At 30.2% G+C, this 10,325-nt stretch overlaps 1 long non-coding RNA gene across 1 annotated transcript in view; it reads left to right on the forward strand.

Annotated features, from left to right (window-relative positions):
• Positions 1–9,972, forward strand: part of LOC121118403 (uncharacterized) — a 55,756-nt gene extending 45,784 nt beyond the window's left edge. Inside the window, exon 3 of the long non-coding RNA XR_005864431.2 lies at positions 9,566–9,972. This is a non-coding gene — a long non-coding RNA (uncharacterized lncRNA). The remainder of the gene's footprint in view (positions 1–9,565) is intronic.
• The last annotated feature ends 353 nt before the right edge of the window (positions 9,973–10,325 follow it).

Here is a 10,325-nt window from a genome sequence, read left to right on the forward strand (position 1 = left end):
AAGAGAAATAATGGATGTACAATCCTTGAGATGAAATTAAATACCCATTCCGAAGACAAATGTTCAAATTAATTGTTATAATGATACTCATATTTCATAAGGTATAAAAACGACTCTGCAATTGTGAATAGAATCATAATTATTATTTAATGTAATGCGCTATGCTATTTGCCAAAAAATAAAATGAAATAAAATATTATGTAGGTAGGTATATTAACTAATAGTTATACAAATTAACGCTGTAAGAAGCAACAAAGGGGGGGAAATAGCAAAAAACAGACATACTTACTCGTACACCGCACACACACACACAAAAGGGACAATGAAACTCACACATGACTGACTGCCTTTCAAATGCCACACATTTAAAGTCAATTTTTCATTATTTTATAAATATATTACTCATATACGCCTTATTTCATGAATCATTAAAAGTGAAATATGTTCAATGTATTTCTTGACCCACTTTTTCCGGCATTGCTCGGGGTTATTTGTTAAACTATAACACAAAGTTTTTTAACACTACCCTTGCTAGACATATTCATTGAAAAATATATTTGAAAGATTTCACTTTTTTATATAAAATTACAAAAATAAGTTCAAAGTTGCATGGACAAAAACTTCCGCGTACGCTGTATAAGTTTATCCATACGTTTTGAAAAATTAAATTTTGCTAAAAATATAGTTTTTGTAAAACAATTTCAAAAATCTATTGAAAAAAAAAAAAAAATATCTCGCAAATAAAATTCCAAAAATGCAGTTATTCTCAAAAAATTAAATGTTTTGGAAAAACATGTACGAAATAAAATTTCAAATATTAAATTTTTTGAAACATAGTTTCAATCTCAAATGTAAAATTTTATTAAAAAATTATTAAATATTAAATTGGTAGGAGAAAATGTTCAAAAATCCATAGTTATTCATAAGAAATTAAATTTTTGAAACAAAAATTTCAAAGTCTATAGAAATACTCACAAAATTAATTTTTCAGAAAAAAATTTCAAAAATCCAGTTATTATTTTGGAAAAAAAATTATAAAATTAAATTTCTATTATTAAATTATTCGGAGAAAAATTTATAGCTATTTACAGATGATTAAATTTTTTGAAAAAAAAATCGAAAAATTTAGTTTCAAATATTAAATTTTTTGAAAAAAAAAATTTAAATATTAAATTTTCTAGTAAAAATAAAAAATTCCTTACTGCCCTTCCAACCCTCCCTCTGCAGGACAACCCTGCCGCGAAAGCATAAAGTTGAAATACAATTATCGCAACCTTTAAATACTATGGAAATAACTTTACAAAGTGAAGAATATATTATTACCATTTGAGTAGAAGGAGATGTCTGTTTGAGTTATTAGGACAATTAGCACTTTGGAGGATCATTAAAGTAGATGGAAGGTCTCATTATGCGGAGATAGTATTGCGTTTCTCTCTTATGGAGTATACAGGATGGAGGAGGTAACATCGTAAAAATAGTCGTAGTACTTTACATAATGAGATGTAATCTCCTCCGGCCTCATCATCAGTCCATAGATCGATTTCTAGTCCTTCTACTCCAATAAGATAGTTTTCGCGTCGTTTGCGTTCATCAAAGTTATTTTTTTATTATTAAAAAGCTTCGATAATTGAATTTCAACTTTCCCTTGACGCTGTCTCCAATTATGAGATAGAAAGAGATGCCTTTTGGGAAAAATGATATAATGTTCCTTAAATTTCCTTTTTTTTTAAATATTATTGTACCTACTTCAGTCTTGCTTCAAGAATCGGCCATTTTGAAGTATCGGAACTCTGATACTGATTCCACCGACACCTATTATTTAAATGGATAATAGGACTTATTTGAACTCAATTTGGAGACAAAATAATGGTTACAAATTAATAAAATAGCTAGACAAACGACGTCGTTCCGACAAATTCAAAAAAACAAAAGAAGCTTGGAAATAAATAAAGAAATTATACTAATTTCCAGGTTTGTAAAGGAAATTTACTTGAAAGTAACAACGTAAAAGTAACCACATTTTTAGTGATCCATACATTTGAATTGCATCCTGAGTCGTTCAAAAAGTCTGTAACGGTAAGAGTTGGGTTGAGCGGTTTACTCCAAAACCATTGAGTAACTTTTTCAACAAATATTTCTTTTTTCGTATGTTTGTTGAATATTGTTGCTTATAACAGAACTGAGGTCAAGTCCATATTTTTTGAGTCAAGTACAAGTCATTAGTATCTGTCCTAGGTACATTAAAAAAGACATGAGTCCGGATCGGTTTATATATATTTCAATTTCAAAGCATATAAAATCCATTAATATATTAAAAAACAACCTATGCTCAGTGTCGCAAGTATTTTTTTCATCAGTAACGTAGTTGAAATTAAATCGGATGACGAAAAATGAGGAGGCTGACTTTGAATAGGTATCTAACAAAGGAGGGGTGGCAAATTTCAAATGAGCCCAACATAAATAAAATGGCCCCTGAGCACGGAGAGTAATTAACTTTTTTAAATTAAAAGTTATTAAAAAAGAGTTATGATTGATAAATTTTTTATGAAATTCCTTTATACATAATAAGGAATCGGTATGGAATGGATGGAACTGGAATAATCTGAAAGTTTCGTATCTAATATAAGCCCTATTTACTATCAATTCTTTAGCATCCAAAGTATAACTAACCATGATCTTTTTTTAAATGACGCACTGAGTGTCACAAATTATGTTGTTCAAATTTGGCATTTTGAATAAGTTATCTTATTTCCCAAAGCTGTTATCATTATTATTTAATTATTGAAGCCAGAACATCTAAGTATAAAGTAATAACTGGTGTGTGTGCTCTTGAAAGACGCAGAATAACTATCAAGTTTTGCTCGGGAATTTGGTATAAGTGTAAGTCCTTGTTTGGACTCGGAGTATCTTTGAGGATTGACATTGAAGTGAGACTTGTGTTAATTTCCTTCCTCTCAAGACTACTTGTAGCTGATCTAATAAAACGTTATGACAACCATGTTACTCTCCTTCAAAAATTCTTCTAATTGTCAGGATTACCAGGTTAACTTTCGGTTTATTTTATTTTTACATACTGGCAAGACTGGCGATATGTTAATGATGGGAATTCTGCCTCTTTTAAGCGAATCGACTCTTTTGGCTACTAAACGACTCTTCAGATTTTTTTATTTCTTTAATAAATATATTAAACATAATTATGAGACGGAAAGGCTGTAGCTCCCCCAAATATTCAAACTTGCAAAAAAAAAAAAAAAAAATCATCAAAAAACATAAAAAAAAAAAATATTATGGATTTTTCAATTTTTTTTCCCAAGAAATTAATTTTTTCGTGGTCACATGTGAGTTTTATAAATTTTTTTCTTAAAACCAAAAAATTACATTTTTTTGGGACTAGCTATGGATTTTTGAAAAAAAAATCGAAAAAATATAATATTTGAGTTGTTTTTTTCACAAAATTTGATATTAGCAATTTAATTTTTTAATGAACAACTTTGAATTTTTGTTCCAAACAAATTTAAATCAAACCCCCCAGCAACCCTCCCGTTTTTCACTCCAAAGAGTCGGCTCATAGAGCCGTTACTTTTGCGAACTCACTCATCACTACTACCTATACATGTTATTTAATGAATGGGATCATTTATCTGATTTTATTTACAAATTAAATTTGCACCTACCTACATACGTATGTGGATCGAAAATACTACAAATGCAACACTAGGAGTAATGATTTGATTCGTGTTTTGGCACTTGGATTTAACATATTTTTCTTTCTATTTTTGTCGTACGTGATGCTCTCTCATGGTTATTTCAATTAACATTTCATTTATAAGATAACCATACATACATATTCATTCTTTATGGGCATTATATTTTATATTTCAAAGATGCATTGAATTAGCGAATAAGATTCCTGTGCTTGTTACGAAAGTTACTCAGACAATACCATAGGTAATTGGTACACAAAAACACGGATATCTTTCTACAAATTAGCAAAACATCTACATAATTATGTAAATACTATCGTATTTTTTTGTCAGCTGTCGATTTGTCTATGTTTGTCTGTGCCAATACGAGGTTATTATACATACTTGTGAAACACTTTGTATAGTGCTTATATGAAGGGAAAAATAAGGCATTGAAGTATAAATATTATCCTTTTGTAACTCTAAGTGACTTTTTTTGTAGTCAATTAATTGGTTATTTTCTTGAAAAAGGGATATTAATTTTTTTTATAATTGTGTCAAAGTCTAAAATATGCATTTTAATTATGTTTAAATTATCATATATGTAGATTTTTTAAACCAATAATGTGATTTAGGTCACTCTTTTTTAAATTTCATCGGCTTTGGTTTCAACAAAAATATCAACATATTTTGTGATAAAATTACTCAAATATATTTATTAAGTTCACTCCAAAGACCTCCCACTTCCATAAAAACAAACAAAAAACAGTGATAACGGCACTGCGTAAGCAACATCGAAAAACTGGTATTTTTGACACCGGCCTTACTCTGTCTTCTGCGAATGCAAAATAACATACTATTTTGGGAGGAAGGGTTGAAAGATGTCATAAATGAGATGATAAGTGTACATATAACTACTGATGCGAAAATTTGTAAGCTAAAGTAGCATGTCTGCAATTGTTATTTGATCCCTTTGTTTCATTCGATCAGCTGCCTTGTATGACCGATAACAAATAAAACTCTATAACTGAGGATAAAATAAATTTAATACCAATTCCATGAGAGGAGAGTCAAAGACAGAACGTTTAAAATTGTCAAAAAAAAACAAAAATCTTGACGGATATGAAAGAATTATTATTATATCTAATCAGTTCAACAATCACTGAGAAGACTGAATAGCACCTAAAGATACTCTAAGAAAGGGATCCATAAAGCAGATGGAATAATCATGGAAAAAAATGTACGTAAATAATGTTCACTCACTCACAGAACCTCAATTAATAAATAGAATAACAATGACTGAGAATGGGACTTTTGTAGAGTACGATGATAATACAACGGTATTTTTCTCTACAAAAATACCATCCCTAATAATGATTTGACAACAACGGATATAACTCCATAGATAATGATGTTTGACAACTTAAACTGATATTTACAAATCTGATACTATAATTTTAAATTGGTGCGATTTGTCCAAATAGAGTAATCTGAAGCGGATTTATTCTAGAAAAAAACAACACTTTTAAGACCTTTATGGTTTGGACAAAGGAAATGTGGTCTTCCAGCTAATCAGATATGATCACCTTGGACTACTATCTGTTGGATGTGGTTGGACAGATAGTCAATACACATACACATAGCACTGTTTACTCCTTGCAGTCTTCCATTTTCGAGACAGTAGTCAAAATGGACAATAAGTTCCTCATCAAGGCGTCTCCTAGGGCCAGTTTGGAGGTTATGGTTGAAACTAAGGTTGTTGAATTAAGGTATTGACTTCACTATGGGCCCATACATGTAAGATTAAAAGATTTGTCAATTAATTTTGTGAAATAAATTGTACTATAAACTATCATTCAATTATCTGGATTTAAAATCCTTCAACCTGTATATTCATAACGCTAGTGTTGTAATGCCGATTTTGTCATTGTGGGGCCTGATTGGAGTGATTATGATTGACTCCCCACAAATATAGCCGATAAATATTCATGCTGAAAATATTATTAATGGTCCTGCCCCCTGGTGGTTATGGTCCTGAAGACTAAATATTTCATGAGTCAATAGTCACAACTCCACCTTACCCAACCTTTCACACGGAACAAAATGACCTCGACTCATTATATTGTGGCGTTCAAAAACTTTTAAAAAAAGTATACAATGACCAAAATACCAACATACGGCAATAATAATTCTTAAAAATATTACCGTCTTTATTTTCTGTTGTATAGTTGTTTGTTTGTCAAAAAAAATCGTTTTTAGAAAAAGGTTATTTTAGAACCATCTCCTGAGACTTAAGAACTTACCTCAAGTATTCCTGTAAAATCTATTATTTGGTTTGGCCGTGATTCCAGGAGACAAACAAACAAAAACACAGACATTCGCATTTAATATATAGATAAGGGTAGCAACCACCGATCTATATAATGGCAAGATAATCAAAAAAAGGAGAATCAACCTTCAGCTGATATGTTATGTTATATCAATGTATAATTAAAGTATATTTATGTAGTAGTAAACAGCTACAAGACTCGTAACTATATTTTTCCTTTTTAATCAATAGGTAATGTAGGCATTTAGTTATACATATTTAGGTTGGTAGGAACAACACGAGGACGATCCAAAGATCAGATAAGTAAATCAGATCAATAAGAGAGGGTCTCGAGCCAGTTTTGACAAATAGTCGTAGGTTATAATTATACATTTATTCGGTATTGGTGTATTTCTAATTGATGGAATTGGAGTTGAGGATAACAATTGTATGAGACAGGTAATCATGGAGCCACAAGGGGAGTTCCTTTTGCTTCACTGCGTAATTATAGGATACTTTGTAGAACGTAAATAAGCCACCACTCAATTTTCCACCTTTGTGTCATACATTTGTGACGTTCCGTTGAAAGGCGGGGTATCAATTAAAAGATTTTGGAGTCCACTACATTGATAACTGTTTTACCTGATCAACGAAACCTTTTTAATATGAAATAGATCAGCAAGGGCGTCTGCAGCGGGGGGTCTGTATCTCCCCTAAACGAAGGAATTTTTGTTTTATACTATAAAAATTTGGTAGAAAATGAGAAAATAAGGGTGAAAACGAAATTTATAGGGATTTTTTTTTCTAAAAAAAACTCATTTGATATATTTATATAATCCGCTCTTGATCAGTGGTCTTCAAGTTTACCAATATTTTTTATTTAAAAATACTTACAAGGGGGGAGACTCTAAAAATAAAGGGTGTCCAGGGGAAGGGGTCAAAAATTGTACTTATTTTTTTGATGTAATAAATACATGACCCCGATCTTTATACCGTGAGGACGATAAAATTAGCCAATCCCAGGGATTCAGTCTTACATTTAAATTTATATATATCCCTTCGTCCATCATCCTATGGACTGAGATAATTTTTACTGATGTGTGGAATAGATGAAAATAAAAAAAGGATTGAATGTTCAAACTTCGAAAACTAATAACCCAGAACGTAAAAGTATTGGCATAAAATGTATTTAAACTTACAGACAAAGTTATTATTGTACATAACTTTTAGTTATTCGAAAAGAATAGTAGATATCCATTTTTCCCCAGATCATTTTTCAATATAGGGCAAAACATTAATAAATGATGGGCCAATTAAATATTAATTAAAGTCAAAAATATTTTAGAGAGGGAAGTTATATTATAAACGGAACAAAACGGAAGGGTGGACAAGAAAAAGTCAAGAAATGATTTATAAAGGCCACCCTACGTTGCTATATTTTATCATAGGATTTATAGCATTTGTTTAATCACATTTATTATTCTACATACTATACTATATATGTAGTAGAAAATGTACAAAATCATCTCATGGATAAATCTGAATTGGAGTGAGGCTGAGTAATTTATTGAGAAGCGTTGCAATTCTGGTAATTGCCTGCCAAAAATGAAGACATTATTCAAGTAGGTATACAAATAATTTAAAATTCAGTCTTTTTTTTATTTATTGCATATATGTACAGTCATAGAAAAATAGGTAAATAGGTATGAGCTCTTATTTACGATCAACTTAGAAAATAAATTTTGACAAAAAAAAAAAAAAATATAAAAGCTTCGTTTCCAAAAGACAAATCTGCATTTCATTCGGAGGGGGGGGGGAGGAGAAAGCGCGAAGATTTATTTATGCATTAATATGCATAAATTCCATTATTAATTGCTTCCATTATCTCCATGCTCTTCCTACCCTTTTCTCTAATTAGTTGCTTGGAGTTATTGATAGTATTTTTCCTTCAAAAAAGGCAAATCAAATTCATATTCCATCTATACAATACCCTTTAAAAGTAAATAATACTCTTTTGTAAATAAAAGATCCATTATTATAACTCAATTTTATAAAATAACAACCAACTCTGGGTATGCACAAGTATTGAGGAGCAGTGTGAGAATTCTAGGCGGGTCCGAGACCGTTATAATTTACGGTGCACCGCACTAATTCACCTCTTTAAAAAATATTTGGGCAAGACCTGTCTCAAAGAAAGTTTGGTTCAGATCGGCTGTTAAGAAAAGTTCTAACTAAAAGTATCCCTCAAAAAAATCTTAAATGGATTCGTACCATTTAATATTTTATCTAGACCGATTCCATAGATGAATTAACAATAACCTTATACGTATTTTAGTTTTTTGAACTTTGGAAACTTTGTTGAATAAATCATATTTACCCTGCAAATTTAAAAATATACACTGTATTTTGTAGTCAGTTATCGATATATCTGCTTCTTTTCTTCTATTTAGTGTTCTGAAGGTTGATTCGTTGAATTAGAAGCTTTGAACAATTCTCAACAATAAATTTATTCTTCAATAATTAGGTAGCTACCAATGGAACTTTTTTTCAAGGTTATTTTCGTAGGAAAGGTTGCGTTATATAATAGAGCTAACAATTTTTCTACTACTCATAAATCTGGATATGGGAGAAAAACGCTACATAGATTGTGGCCAAAAAAAATCTGCATAAATTCTGAAAGAATTAAATTTCGATCTTCGGTCTAAGATCGCCGTCTGGAGTAAAATATCGGGCCAAAATTGTCTAGAAAAATCACTTAAGGCCAATCCAAAAAAAATTCCGTCTTGGACCGAGCCTCAACACTAGTATATACCTCATGCAACTTTTAGATTGATAAAAAGTGCTCACTCTAATTATTGTATTCCTATATAATTATATAGCATTTTTAACGTTATTTTATTAACGACATTCATTCGTTTTTTGTTTTTTTTTGATCGACGACCAGAGAATCCCTTCATGAGAAATGAACATACACATAAATGCAATATAAGAATTCATTATTGTCCTTTATTGTACAGTTTGTAACCTTGAGCCTTTCTAAGGGGAAAACAATATAATGAAAATAATAATATTATTATTATTAACGAAAAAACTAAGAAATATTTTTATGGAAAATGATCAATAACAAATATGTATTGTACTTGGGGGGAAAAAACTTTTAAATTTATTTTTCATTGTTAGAATTTACCGATTTTTTAACAATAAAAATTTACATATTTCTTGAGACTAATAACTTTATTTTTCTATTTATTCTATCGACTCTCACTTTGCATAATGGTTAACGCACCTAATGTAAAACTTATAAGTATATAAGCTGAAATATCCAACTCTTAATTAGCCCATAAACGTTAACGATGTCTACATATTTTTTGTTTTCTAAGGAGAAAAATAAAATAACTTATTTGGAAAAAAGTTATTTTTTTCAATATTTATCATGTGACCTGCTTTTTTTCGTTTTTTTACAAGGAAAATGCATTTTTTCATTATGTTTTAAAGTGATTTTTTTTATTTAAATACTGTAGAGAAGTATTTCGAAGTGTTGTCATTCCTTTGAGCTTATTCTTATTCCCAATAGGCTAAAGAGAAATGAATGAATTTTCGGAAGTGATGAAGGGATTTACAGAAGATTCTATATGGGGTGTCCATATTGACTTCAGAGGTAAAAATATGTATATACTCTTTGCTTCTCAACGTTTGGTGTCACTAATGTTTTTGGAATGTACTTAGTTATTTCAATTGAATACAGAAATACCTCACAAACGGTCTGGGGATTGGTTTCGTGGATATACTGAAGTGCTTGAGGCTGTGCGTACACGGAAAGAGTGGTGGATCTTATTAAAAGGGTTTTGTATAGTCCTCATTTTAAAAGTAAATTGGGAGCACTTAGGTTAGGCCCTGCAATTTTACTTTAAAAAAATAACCCACACAAGAATACTTTCTTTTAAAAATAAGTGTTTATTTTTTTTATCGATCCACTTATATTAACAAGTATAAATGATAAGGAAAAAATAAAAGTAGGACAATATAAAAAAACTTTTGCCTCAACTAATAAGTAGTTTACTCTTCGATAATAATATCAACACTTATGTATTAATATATACTGCTACAACAGCAAGACAAAATAAAAACCATAGCAATCTCAAAACTTACTCAACAAAGGACTTCCCTAAAGCTGAATAACAATATTGTAACTAAGGTAACTTTTCTGAGGATATGGTGTCCAATTCATGTCCTATTTGCCATCAATATCCGGAACTTTGTTGCTGCCTTGGACGCAATCATGAAAGGTACATTTTGGCTCTCAGCGAAGAAGCTGTAAAGTAATTTAGTTTTTG

This window comes from Lepeophtheirus salmonis, chromosome 5, assembly GCF_016086655.4.
Source record: "Lepeophtheirus salmonis chromosome 5, UVic_Lsal_1.4, whole genome shotgun sequence".
Lineage (NCBI taxonomy): Eukaryota > Metazoa > Arthropoda > Copepoda > Siphonostomatoida > Caligidae > Lepeophtheirus > Lepeophtheirus salmonis.